This window comes from Heloderma suspectum, chromosome 15 (genome assembly GCF_057233095.1).
Source record: "Heloderma suspectum isolate Gila_16-S chromosome 15, 16-S_ref, whole genome shotgun sequence".
In the NCBI taxonomy this organism is placed as follows: Eukaryota; Metazoa; Chordata; class Lepidosauria; order Squamata; family Helodermatidae; genus Heloderma; species Heloderma suspectum.
The window spans coordinates 17,659,031-17,673,082 of NC_139472.1; the positions used below are offsets into that span (position 1 = coordinate 17,659,031).

The 14,052-nt window shown below is 47.2% G+C and overlaps 1 protein-coding gene across 4 annotated transcripts in view; it reads left to right on the forward strand.

The window, feature by feature from the left end:
- Positions 1-14,052, forward strand: part of KAZN (kazrin, periplakin interacting protein) — a 372,012-nt gene that overhangs the window by 237,119 nt on the left and 120,841 nt on the right. The gene's annotated exons all lie outside the window — the stretch shown is intronic.

Sequence of the window (14,052 nt, forward strand, 5' to 3'; positions counted from 1 at the left end):
TAGATTGTCAGGTGTTTTTCGTGAACGGAAAACTGCTTGTGAACGGAATCGGGGGATTTGTCCAAGAATGTAGTTCTATTTTCGCCAATTTGCAGTAGCGCAAATGCGTACTTGTGCTAATTTGCATTAACGAATGTCCATGAGTTAATGTGAGTTTGTGGAAATCGCCCCCAAATGGGGGAGGAGGTTAAAGCGCAAATCCCTCCCCCCCAAATCCGTATTTTCATGTTTTAGCCTATGGGGAGATGGATATTGGGGGGGGGGGGTTCTGGGGTCTTTTTCTGTATTTTCGTATGACTGAATTTGTATATAATTCCAGAAAGTAAAAAAAAAAAATGATCCCCAAATTAGGAAAAATGCGCAAATTTCACAGTCCATCGCTGCCCAATTTGCACAACTCACCCATTTGTGCAGCGCGAGCGCCAATCACAATTGGGCACATAGGTGTTGCGAGCCTGACATATACCTAGCGAGATCGCGAAGCAGCCAGGTTTCCTGCTGCTCTTGCCAAGCGACTCTGTAGCCTTTTGGCACAAACCACGCACAAACCTTCATGCTGGGTTTGCACGTCAAGACAAGCCACCGCCACAGCTTGTGTGTGGTTAACAAACCATACTGAAGCCACCATGCCAGGGCTGGACATCACAACAAGCCACTCTGAAGCAAACAAGGGTGATGACCCACCATGGGTTGTCATGTCGTGCAAACCAGAATAAGGTTTCTTTCTTTCTTTCTTTCTTTCTTTCTTTCTTTATTTATTTATTTATTTATTTATTTATTTAATACATTTATCTCCCGCCTATTATCCTCCTTAAGGAGCTCAAGGAGGCCTTCTCTCTGTCCCATCAGCCAGGACAGCTAGACTGGTGGGGACGAGGGAGAGGGCCTTTTCTGTGGTGGCCCCCACTCTGTGGAACTCCCTCCCCAGGGAACTCCGTCATGCCCCCTCTGTAATGAGCTTCCGTCGTGCATTAAAAACGTGGTTGTTCAGGCAGGCATTTGGGGTGGGTTAGGGTATTTTAAAAAAAAAATTATGGTAGAATTTTATTGTTTTAAATTGTTTTATGGTGTGTTGTACATCGCCCAGAGTGGCTGGGTGACCAGCCAGATGGGCGATTAATAAATTTAATAAATAAATATATACATACATACATACATTATCCTCCTTCTCTCCATTTTAGCCTCACAACAACAACCCTGTGAGGTGGGTTGGGCTGAGAGTCTGTGACTGGCCCAAAGTCACCCAGTGAGCTTCCACGGCCGAGTGGGGACTAGAACCCGGATCTCCCGACTCACAGTCCAACACTCTCGCCACTACACCACGCTGGCTCTATGATCTAGGCCATCCCCATCTCTGGTCCATCTCAACCAGATATGAGATTTTGATGGTCAAAGGTTGTGCTACTTAGCTCTGCAAGCATCCAACCAAGCTGGGAAGGAGATGCCTGCATGTCTGCAGAAAAGGGAGAGATGTGTGGCCTTTGCTGTGCAGGCACATGAGAGCTCAAGCATATGTGTCAGTCTGCACTGGTGTGTATAGGCGGGTGAGCTGTTTCCTGGGCTCAGCCCCACTCTCCAGTTTAAAACAGACCACATGTGACATGGACAAAATGTGCATTCTTCCATAACGCCAGCTCAGTGATTACAGTAATTAGTTGATCTGTCCTCTCAAGAGCCATCTTAATAGTCCCATTTTACAGGTGGGGAAACAGAAGCTGTCAGTGAATGTCTTCCTTATGGCTACCCAGTGAGTTCCTGGCTAAGCAGGGAGCTAAACACAGACAAGAGGTGTATAAAATGATGTATGATGTGGAGAAAGTGGACAGAAATATGTTTTTCTCATAAGAACGTAAGAAGAGCCCTGCTGGATCAGACCAAGGGTCCATCTAGTCCAGCATTCTGTTAACACAGCTGCCAACCAGTTGCCCACGGCAAACCCCCAAGCAGGACATGAGCGCAAAAGCACCCTCCCACCCATGTTCCCCAGCAACCGCTGTATGTAGGCATCCTGCCTCTGATAGTGGAGGCAGCATAGAGCCTTCATGACTAGGAGCCATTGCTAGCTATTGATGGCACATAGCCATTGGAATTGGTAGCCATTGATAGCCTTCTCCAGGAATTTGTCCAACCCCCTTTTAAAAGCATCCAAATTGGTGGCCATCGCTGCATTTTGGGGTAGCAAATTTCATAGTTTAACTCTGTGCTGTGTGAAGAAGCCCTTCCTTTTATCTGTCCTGAATCTCCCACCTATCAGCTTTGTGGGATGACCCCATTGGGTTGTAGTATTAGGAGAGTGGGAGGAAAATGTCTCCCTGTCCATTTTCTCCACACCAGGCATAATTCTCCCTCTCTCCTAATACTAGAACCCGGAGGGGTCATCCCATGAAGCTGAGTGATGGGAGATTCAGGACAGATAAAAGGACAGACTTCTTCCCACAGCACATAGTCATACTGTGGAATTCGCTACCACAAGGCATAGTGATGGCCACCAATTTGGATGGCTTTAAAAGGGGATTAGACAAATTAATGGAAGATAAGGCTATCAATGGCTACTGGTCCTGAAGGCTATATGCTACCTCCAGTATCAGAGGCAGTATGCCTATGTACACCAGTTGCTGGGGAGTATGGGCTGTTGCACTCATGTCCTGCTTGTGGGTTTCCCTTGGGCAGCTGGTTGGCCACTATGTGAACCGAATGCTGGACTAGATAGACCCTTGTGGGCTTCCCAAGGAGACATCTGGTTTTCCACTGTGTGAAATCCCACACTCATTGAGTGACCTTGGGCCAGCCACTATTTCTCTGCCTAGCCCTACTTTACAAGGTTCTTGTGAGGATCGATGGTCGCCACCCATGCCCTACTACAAGGAAATCCTATAACGAAGATGACGTACATGTAACTGAAACAAATTCAGTTTCTCTCCCTGTTTACCCCAGCCTCCATTTCTTTCCCTTTTGCCATTTCCTATCCCTGTGTCAAATTTTAGATCATAAGGTCCTCAGGACAGGGACCTGCCCTCTTGTACCCTATAAGGTGCCATAAATGAATGGTAATTACAGTAAGAATTAGTAGTAATAAAGAAGCTTTGCGGCCACCATAAACGCTACTCATTTCAAGTGTGGCAAATGCTTTGGCTCTGTTCAACGTCCACCCCATAGTCTAAATCCCCTGCCCCAAATTTCTCAGCTTGCAAACAGGGTGGTAAAGGGTTTTTTTGTGGTGAGGGAGATTTAAGTGCAGTACTTCTGAAGACTAATTCATAAGGCCGCTTTATATGCGGAACAGTATGGACTACATTGTTGTAACGATGCCTCAGCTGAGCCGTTGACTGTAAGGGTGGAAAACGGAGAAAAGTCCTGAAGTTGTTTGGAAACTCCTGTCTGGTTCTCATTCTACATGGAATCAAGATTGTTCATTGAACATGGTCCGTAAAACATACCACCCAAACATAAGCTGGTCTAAATCAAGTGCGATGTTTCTCTCCTCTCTGAGTGCTCTGCGTCTTATTATATTAAAAGGGAGGGGAATAATTGAAGCACATTTCCCCCCTGATCTCATATACTCAAGTGAAGTTACAATTTAACCACTGAACGGTGGACTTTGTGCTTGTAGCATAGGGAGCCGGCCAACATCTATTTGGCTGGAATGTCGACACGAAAATGTGGAATTTGCTTGGCTAGACAGTGAATCCGTTTGAGGAAAAAAATGCCCTGACCCGACAACCTGACATAAATCCAGACACTCCAGCAATCCCTGTTTATCAGACCAAGTTGCTATTTTTTTAATCCGGTCTTCCCCAACCTGGCACTCCCTCATTGTTTTAGGCTACAAATCCCATCATGCCCAGCCACCTGGACATGATGGGAGTTGTAGTCCAATAAAATAGCAAGCACGGTGCAAAGGCTTGCACAACATATAATAATGGGGGAGATCAATCATGTGGGGAGATCAAGCAAGTGACCCTTAGTATGAGAAATGGGGTGTTGTAGCTGCATCCCACTTTCTGTCCATAAAATGTTGCTGGGTACCTAAATTCATTATCGTTGCTTTGTAGTGGGTTTGAGAACATACAATGGGTTATCTTTGTAATTGCAAGTTCTGTTCCTATAGGGGTTTATAGTGTGTCTAAATGGATTGTTGGACTCAGGGTGAGGAATCACAATTAAACTGTACTCATAACAATTTATTGATAACATTTCTGCCCTTCCTCTGAGTTGTCCTCCCCACAATACACATTTTATCCTGACAACAACCCTGTAATGCAGGTTAGTGTCAAAGTTCCCCTTATGACCAGGACCCCCTGAGCAACCCCTTAAGGATCTCTTGCCTCCTTAAGAGTCTCACCTTCCTTCTTTTAATCTCCCCCTTCCCAGTAATGTGGGGTTTAGCCTATAGACAGGAGGTGACTGCCATTCTAGACCCTTGGGTTTTGACCACAGCAGTTTACTAGTAGATGTAAAGCCAACACATCACAACTAAAGGCATTTCCACAATAGAGGTGAGTGATACAGAAGGCATTAAAAGAAAATAAAAGTTGCAAAACACAAGTTCCTTTACCCCTGCTGTCCTTAGGCTTTTCTAGGCTGCTTCTCCCTGCTCATTCTTCAGACTCTACTCTCACTTCAGGCTCTGGCTGTCTCATGCTTGCTCCAGCTGCAGCCTGGTCTTTCTCTGCTCTTCCGGGCTCTCTCACTCTCTTTGTATACCCTCTTCCTTCAAAACCGAAAGCACTGCCTCAGACCTGAAGAAATGAAACTTAAGTGGAGAAATGAAACTGACACGTGGCCAGAGAAATGAAACTACTTCTCTCAGGGTTACCCCCTCCAAACAGAAAATTCTACGCCTGACCTTTGTTTTTCCCTTTGACTCTGTAGGCCTCAAACCTTCACAGTTGGGCTGTGAGATTATGACTGGCCAGTGAGCATAATGGCTGAGTGGAGATTGAAACCCACGTCTCTTCAGTTGAAAGACTGATGTGCTCTGTAACCATTATATTGCCCTGGCTCTCTGGCGTAATAATAGATGATCATCGTCATCTACATTTCCATACCGCTCCATAGCCGAAGCTCTCTGGGCAGTTTACAAAAGTTAAAATATTAAAATACAACATTTAGCATTACTCCTCATTGCAACCCTGTAATATAGGTCAGTATTATTATCTCCATGTTGCCACTGAGAAATGGAGTCCGACGGGCATGTCTGCGGTGTCCAGAGACGCTGTGGCTGAGCTGAGATTTGAATCAGCTTTCTCAGCTTGCACGTTTGGAGCAGATTGCCTGGGATGAGAAAACATGCTGACTGTTTTGCTATGGCAAGGATATTTCTCCAGCACCAGAAGTTCTAGACCAATGGCCAGTTTGTTTCTGAATACAATTCAGATAGTTGAGCTTGACTTAAAAACTCCTAAACCAGGAGTGGGCAACGCTAGCCTACCAAATGTCATTGCACTCCACCTCCTATCAGCCCCAGCCACCATGGCTAATGGTCCGGGATGATGGCAATCAGGGATGGATGGAACTTTCAGGTTTTCAGTGTCAAGCTCATCCCAGTGTGATGTAGTGCTTAGACTTGGGAGATCCAGGTTCAAGTCTGTACCCACACTGGGTGGCCTTGGGCCAGTCACTGACTCTCAGCCTCACCTCCCTCACAGGGTTGTTGTGAGGATAAAATGGAGAAGAGGAAGAATATGTAAGCCGCCTTGAGCTCCTTGCAAGAGGAAAAAAGCAGGATATAAATGTAATAATAAATAGTAATAAAATAAAATTCCATCTCATTTCCACATCAGCTTGTGATTATTATTTAAAAAAACTTCTGTATGCACATTCATACCCTTTTATTAATATGTGCATCGTTCTGCACATTCTCAAATGTATGCATTTGGATTCATGCACCCATCGACTAAAGCATCTCTCTGCGCTTTTTGGAATTATATGCGCTTTTCTTTGTGCTTTTTTCAAAAGTGTGCCTGTTGTCAAACACGTTTGCTTTCTTAAGCGGAACGCAACATAATCTCAGAAATGTACAGATTTCTGACAACAAATTCCATTCAGGTCCATGTTTGGGTCCAGCAGTTGTGAATTGGATAAATGTGGGGGGGGGGCCTTCAATGGAGCGAATTTCTCATACATAATCATAGAATCATAGAATAGTAGGGTTGGAAGGGGCCTACAAGGCCATCGAGTCCAACCCCCTGCTCAATGCAGGAATGTTCCTTTTAGATTATATTTCCATTGCCCCTGTTTCTTATTTGTATTATTGTGTTGTGTTGATTATGGTTTGTACTGACTTTGTCTTCTTTGTTATATAGATTATGGGGGATTTTGATATCCTGTCTTATGTAAGTCGCTTCAGGACTGATTTTGCAGTGGAAAGTGACACATAAATTTACTAAATGAATAAATGAGATCCCCAGATGGCTCTTGTAGTCCAACCACATCTGGAGGGACACCAGTTCCTCACCCTGCTCCTAGACATTTGGGACCAAGCAGGGGAGGCTGGTAGCTCCGATGTCAGTGGGACGGTGAATCTGCTCCAGGTTTCAGCCAGAACCCTAAAGGAGCTGTCCAAGGTGCTCTGCAAAAATGCACACCCTTTGGGGGGAGATTTGTCCCCCATCCTCCTTTACAAAATGGTGTGAAACTATTCGTGGGTGGGGAGGACAGGGAGCAGGCAGAAATCCCTGGTCCCCACAGGCAGCCAGACTGATGCTTCCTCACCCAGTCGAGTCACAGTGTCAGAGTTGAGCTGAAGGCAGCTGTTGAGCAAAACCACGAACCAGAAACCAGGAGGTAAGAGCCAGTAAAGACTACCATCAGCCCAGTGGAGGCTGGTGGTTCTGATGGGGTGGTGAATCTGCTCTGGGTTTCAGTCAGAACCAGTCAGAACTCTGAAGGAGCTATCCAAGGTCAGTGGGGCAGTGAATCCACTCTGGGTTTCAATCAGAACCACTTAGAACTCTAAAGGAGCTCTCCAACATCTGATGTCGGTGGGTCAGTGAATCCACTCTGCATCTAGAGTGGATTCACTGACTTAGAGTGGATTGCGAACTATCATGAGTTCGCAAGACATCTTGAACGCTATTTTTGTGGTCTCAAATACAACATCTGGAGTGTACCAGGTTGGGGTATGTGAGGGTAGACAGATGGATGGATGGATGGATGGATGGATGGATGGATGGATGGATGGATCAGCTTTCCCCAACCTGGTGCTTTCTAGATTTTTAGACTACAGCTTCCATCATCCCTGACCATTGGCCATGCTGGCTCAGGCTGATGGGAATTGTAGTTTAAACCATCTGGAGGGCACCATTTAACACTGGGTAAGTTTTACACCGTCGTTACGGATGGCCAGATTAAATCTTTTTTTTTCTTCTTTGAATTAGTTACAAACTTGGCTCATTATTAGTATCTGTCATTTTCCTCCCCTCAGGACAGATTAGTCAGAGGTAGATGGATAGATGAGGCAAAAGGAACAAATTATCTGATCCTTGCTGAGCAAGAGGCTCATAAGCATGAACCAACCGAGCGAAACTCTCTCCTGGCTGAATAGCGTAGCAGACCTGGTTATGCCTCCGGTTATAGGAGGTCAATTATCTCTTACTGACCTCTTATGATAAGTGGTCCATTTTTAGTGTCCTGTTTGTTTGTTTCGGCTGGAAATCTATTGTCCAATTAAGAAGAGAGAGTTCACAACTTCTCTCCTTCACACAGAGCTCTTTGGCGAGCCGCAGCCATCCTGGAAATGTATTTCGGTATTCCTTGATCGTATTTTTGTGACCAGCATTCGTTTTATTTCTGTTCTGGGTTTGAGCTTTTTTTTTTAGGTTTTGACATTACATTTTCCCATTGCATGGTTTTCAGTAGAGCTGTGCGCAGAGGGCCTCTCGAAATTCCCCAGCCTGTTTGCAGGCAGAGAAATGGGGGGACGGGACACTTTCACCAGATTTCTCCTAGGGAAGGAGAAATTCTCCAGCAGTTTCTCACAGAGAGGGCTCACTGTTGGCACAGGGATTTTTTTTTTTCTTCTTTCCCAAGAGTTTTTGGTTTACTGGACTGCTTCTGAAGGTGCCAACAGCTTCAACTGTATTGAGGCTTCCGCTTTTCTGAGGCAGAATTCTGAATTTATTTTGGTTTTTGAGCTTGCCCAATCACTGCGAGGCGGCCGAGGGGGCTGCGGGTGTGCTTTCTCTCTCCATTGCACATCTGTCCATGGCTCTGCAGCCTCCCAGGCCACCTGCACTTCCTGAAGGCCCATGGGAGGAATGGCCTCATGACGTCTTCCTCATGATGGCTCTGACTGAGGTGCGGGAAGCTGAGGAGGTGGCAGGCTGCCACAGAAATTATTGTACAATGATAGACGCACACTCCTCGGCCACCTCATGAGTAAGGTAAGGCCACAAACCCCAAACCCAACCCAGGAGAATTTCTCCACTATTTCTCCACCTTTGAGTTTCTTTTCGAAAGCAGTTTCTTTTCTTTCAAACAGAATGAGAAGGGTTGGGGGGGAAATGTGGGAGAAATTTTTGGCTCAGCGCTGGTTTTAAGCTTTATTTGGAGAACCGCCCTGAGAGCTTCTGGGTGCAGTTAATCGATGGATTGATTTTTACCCCATTTCCCCTCCAAGAAGCTCAAGGCGCTGCACAGGTCTTGCCTCTCTCCGCCGACATTTTATGCTCACGACAACCTTGTGAGGTCGGTTGGGCTGAGAGGGTGTGATCCAATGACAGCTTCATGGCTGAGGGGGGACCAGAACCTGTGTCTCCCAGTCCTATACCCAGTCCAATACTCAAACTGAGACTTCCTCTACCTGGCAACCTCCAGGTGTCTTGGACTTCAACTCCCATCAGCCACAGCTGACCTGGCCAGTGTTCAGGATTCTGGGAGTTGTAGTACAAACCATTTCGAAGGAACCAGTAAGGGATAGGCTGCTCTCTAACCAGTGGGGCTGGGGGCTCCAATGTCAGTGGGGCGGTGAGTCTGCTCCAGATTTCAGTCAGAACCAGTCAGAACTCTAAAGGAGCTCTCCAAGGTGCCACCACTGTCTTTAACCACTACACCGCACTGCCTCTTGGGCAGCCAGACAGTTGTGTCATACACCATCCCTGTCGAAGCACCAGTTTAGGCAAATGGCACCCTGGTGCAACTGTGACCCAGACATAGGAACACAGGAAAATGCCATATTCCAGTCCATCTGGCCTCACATTGTCCACTCCGACTACTAGCAATTCTCCGAGGTCCCCTGATGTTGGTCTTTCTCAGCCTCTGCTACCTGATATCGTTTCATTTGGAGATGCTGCTGGGCATTAGAGGGGTTGGACTCAATGGCCTTGTAGGCCCCTTCCAACCCTACTATTCTATGATTCTATGATTAAACCGGTGACAAATGGAAGCTGTGAATTCTATGATTCTGTGTCACTAGCTCTTACGAAAAGCTAGGGATGTACTGGTTTTCTTAAATCCATTCTGTCCGGGATTCACGGATCGTCAGGCGTCTTTCGTTCCGTCGTCTGCTCATGGACAGAATCGGATTTATTTGTCAGGATGTGTGAGAATTTCGTTCCTGTTTACAAAGGCGCATGTATGCTAATGCTCACTTGCGCCGATGCACATTTGTGCAAATCCTCCCCCCCCCCGTTTAAAATCTAGTCTGCAGCTCCGTGGGATCCACACAACTCAGAAAAAGCCAGTCCGCTGTGGAATCTGCAGGTTGGATTCGTAAAAACCCAAACTCATTTGAATCCATTGCGGATTTCTCCAGCATCCTGACGAAGCGCCCCCGAACCCTTCCACTGATGAGAGTCCATTCCTTCCCCGTTATTGCTAACCTTCACGGCTCCTACGAGAGGCGGACAGGGCTCTTCTTTGCTTTCTCAATTCTCTCCAGTTGTTATTTTGCTCCCTCGGCATGCTGCAAAAATACCTCGAGCTGTTTTTTTCCAGCAATTAACCTTGTCATACCTTTTCAATCACGGCATAGCTTTGGAGCTCGAGCGACTGACTAATCACAGGCTCCTAGTTGATTTCTTTGTTTGTCTCGTTTTCGGCCTCACGTTTTCGGCCTCAAAATGCTGATCCATCCAGAGTTGCCTTGAAGCTCTTACCTTAAACTTGTAGCGTGGGTTTGGCTGCTGAATGTTTCCCCCCTTTAAATAGCAGCCATGGGGCTGGTTGGGGGGGGGGGAGATTGGAAACTGCAAAAAGGGGAGGGGTTTTAACCCTTTATTTACTTATAACAGCTCTGTTGTCTTAAATTTCGGGGAGGTGGGACTTTGCCCTAGGAAAGAATAGGATTCGGACCAGGAGTTGGGGACGTATAGCCCACCAGATGCTCCTCAGTCACAGCACCCATCATCCCTGACCATTGCCCATGCTCTCTGGAGCTCATGGGAGTTGTAGTCCTACAACATCTGGAAGACCACCCATTCCACACCCGATTTTGGCTAAGCCACACCCCAGAAATTGCCTATTTCTGCCTTCCCCAACATGGCAGGCTCCAGCTGAGTTGGACTACAAGTCCCAGCACTTCTGACCATTGCCTATGCTGGCTGAGCCTGATGGGAGTTGAAATACCGGAGCGCACCAGTTTGAGGAAGGCTCAGTTGGAGTATCAGACTAGGACCAGGAGATCCAGGTTGAAATCCTCAGTCAGCCATGAGACTTTTATTGCGTCACACCCTCTCAGCCTAACCAACCTCAAAGGGCTGTTGTGAACATAACAAAAGTGTTCCTATTGTAGGACAATAGGAAGCAGCCACGTGGTGAGTCAAGACCATTGACCCATATAGTTCAGGCAAGGGCTATTACTCTCGAGTCCTGCTTGTATAATTTGGATTTATGGCAGTGTGAAGTAGTCATCCTATCTTCATCCATCTGGCCTAACTCCAGGGTAGGATTGTACCCTGTTTGCAATCCTTTGCACCTGGTCACCCAGCATGTGTTTATGACAACGCCCAGTTAATTCTAAAGCCGTGCCAATTAACGAGGCTGGTTTATTGCCATGCGTGCATGTGTAGAATTATCCTTTCCCATCTTCATGTACCTAACTATGCTAGATTTGTGAAAAGCTACTCACCTATGGCAAGTTAAGCATTCCCTCCAGGCGATCAGGGCGGGAACCTGCAGCAAATAGGAAGCCCTGTGCCTCTATTGTTATTGTTATTATTACATGCTGTCAATAGGGAGGGATTCAGGCAAATCCTCTCATGCATTCAAAGAACACAGGAGGGGCCATGTGGTATAGCCCTGCCCAAGGCCAACACATATGAAAACCATGTCTTCCGCCTGCCATGCATGCCCTATGGTGTTGCTGCAACACATGAAGGGGATCACAATGGGCCCAAATCCGCCCTTGCGTGTATATTTGTATGCTCTTGAGGCCTATTCGCACTGCATCTGAATACACAGAGGACAGGGTGTGGCAAGTCAATGCTACAGGGGCTGTCAGTGGAGGCTGGTGGCTCCGTTGTCAGTGAGGCAGTAAATCCACTCTGGGTTTCGGTCAGAACCAGTCAGAACTCTAAAGGAACTCTCCAAGGTGTCCTTTAGAGTTCTGACTGGTTCTGACTGAAACCCGGAGCAGATGCACCGCCCCACTGACATCGGAACCACCAGCCTCCACTGGAGGTTGTGACAAGCTGGAACAGCCCCACAATTTCCCTCATACATGGAGTGAAGACAGGAGGGAGGGTTGCATACCCTGTTAACGTCCCACAAGTTATTGACATAGATTCATCTGGGTAGCAGCGCTAACGTCTGTGGTCTAGTAACTTGCGTAGTCTTATCTGCGACGTCATTCTATGATTGAGCTCGCCCATCCTGTCTGACGCGGCATGCTTGCTGGTAGATTCACACCTAAAAATAAACAGCACAATGGAAAGTGGTACTCCATCAGATAACATTTCCTTGGCATTATCAAAAGTTACAACCATTTGCTCAGGAGTATATTTGTGGCTCTGTGTAATCGGTTCCCCGTAAAGTAAGTGGAATCTATTGTATCACCCAGCCTTCCTCAAACTGGGGCCCTCCAGATGTGTTTATTTAGTTATTTATTTTATTACGCTTCTATATCACCCCCAATAGCTCAGGTTCTCTTGGGCTGGACTACAACTCCAATCATCCCCAACCATCATGAAGTCTGAAAACCTGGAGAGCATCTGCCAGTCAGTGTAGACAGTACTGAGCTAAATGGACCCATGTTCTGACCCGATATACAGCACCTCCTTAGCTTTGTAATCCCAAACCTCTCTTGCAAAGATCTGTTCTTTGAACTGTAGATCCCCCTCTACTTATATGACAGCTGAGTGCATTTAATGGAACGACTGCAAGAGGAATGTAGAAAATGCCGTAATTGGTGCCTCTGAAGTTTTCAATTAGGCCATAAAGTGTTGCATTTCCCTCTTCCTTCCCCCCCCCCAGCCTCCCCACCCCTCCCCGCAAATAGCTCAGCACTAGAATCCAGGCCTTTTTGTAAACATCACGCTCTGCATACTGGCAAATTGCTTGCAGATGCAAAGAGGCGTCTTTTTCTCTTGAGAGCTGGCAGCTTTTATGAGATTCCTCATGGAGACAAGATGGTGCCCTTTTCTAATAAAATGAGAATATCGATCAAGACACAAGCACCCCTTTTCTGTGTTCAACCTTGATTTCTGGCTCCCCATTTCCTTTCCACTTTATCCACATAGGGCCCACATAGTGTGAAGCTGTTCTTCATAACTGGTGAGGGAGTCCCTCAAGGCAGCACATTGGGTTCATCCAAACTGCCTCTTCCCCTGGTGCTCAGATTCTCTGTTGCATTGCATTCATGGCCTTAAAACCTCTGACAGCCATTGACTGAGCCAGTGCGGTGGTACAGAATGTTCAGAAGCATTACAGGTGCTCCAGGAACAAAGCGTCAGGACAGGGTAGCCATGTAAGCGTCGCCAAAGAAGAGGACACAGCGCTGCATAAAATGTGCATACGCTATTTCCTACGTATGAATGCAAATGTAGAAATAGCTCCTGTAATTTAAATAGAAACCCGTTACTTCCCAACACAGGTGGGAAGCCACCGACTGTGACCAGGTGACCATGTGCCTGCTTGCTCAGTCTGCTGTAACCAGACGTCACCCTACATCTGGAACATTTGCAGTCCAACTTCTGTGAGGGAAAGGAAGGTTGCAGGGCTGGCACCGGTGGTCGGTATTATCAGGCAGGAAGCCCACTACGCACCCGTGGGGGCCTCTTAGATCTACTGTTCCTCTGTGCCTGTTCATTTGTCTTCTCTGAACATGTAAGCAGTGACAACAGCAGGTCTTGTGCCGGGCTTGAGGGGGCCTTTGGCAAGCCCCCCTCCCCAGGAGGGCATAGCCACCACCACCCGTAAGTGTCAAGACGCCCCTGTTGCCTACTAAATCCTCCAATAGCCAGAATCAACACTCAGACACAAGAGCTGCTTTTCAAGGCTTTAATTCCATTCATCCTAATGAAGCGTACAGATGCTAATTGCCTGGGACTCAGCAGAACTACTAAGGAACAGCCATCTAGGGGTTTCTGAGGGTTAGGACGTCAGTTGATCTCCGTTTGGGAAAAATGCGGCAACTCTCTGAACTTAAGGGGTGGGAGGGGAAGATCTCCCCTCTCCCGTGGGGCCTCGGGGCGCAGCTGTTGACGTTGAGCCAATCGGGCTGAGCACCTAAGCTCGGCTCTGCAATCTCTCGCTTGTGCCTGTGCCTGGCATCTAGAAGCTCAAGTTGTCCCGCCCTTTCCATGCCTGGTTCACTGTCGCTCCCAGGGATGTGAGCAGGGGGGAGCTACCCCTCCAGCTGCCCCTCTGAAGTCTGAGAGAGTTCCTCCCCCATGAATTTTATCTCTTCCTCAGAATCAGAGCTGCCTTGGGACTCTATGGGCTCAGAGACAACCCTGATAGTAAGTTTACCAGGTGGCTGTAGGCAGGGGTCCCTTTTTCTTCCCTTTTCCCAAAAAACCTTTTTCCTAGCATGGCAGGCATGCTGCAAAGGGGGCTGTGTCAGGGGCTAGAGGCATGGCTGCAGCTTTGGCTGATGCTTCACTTTGCAGCATG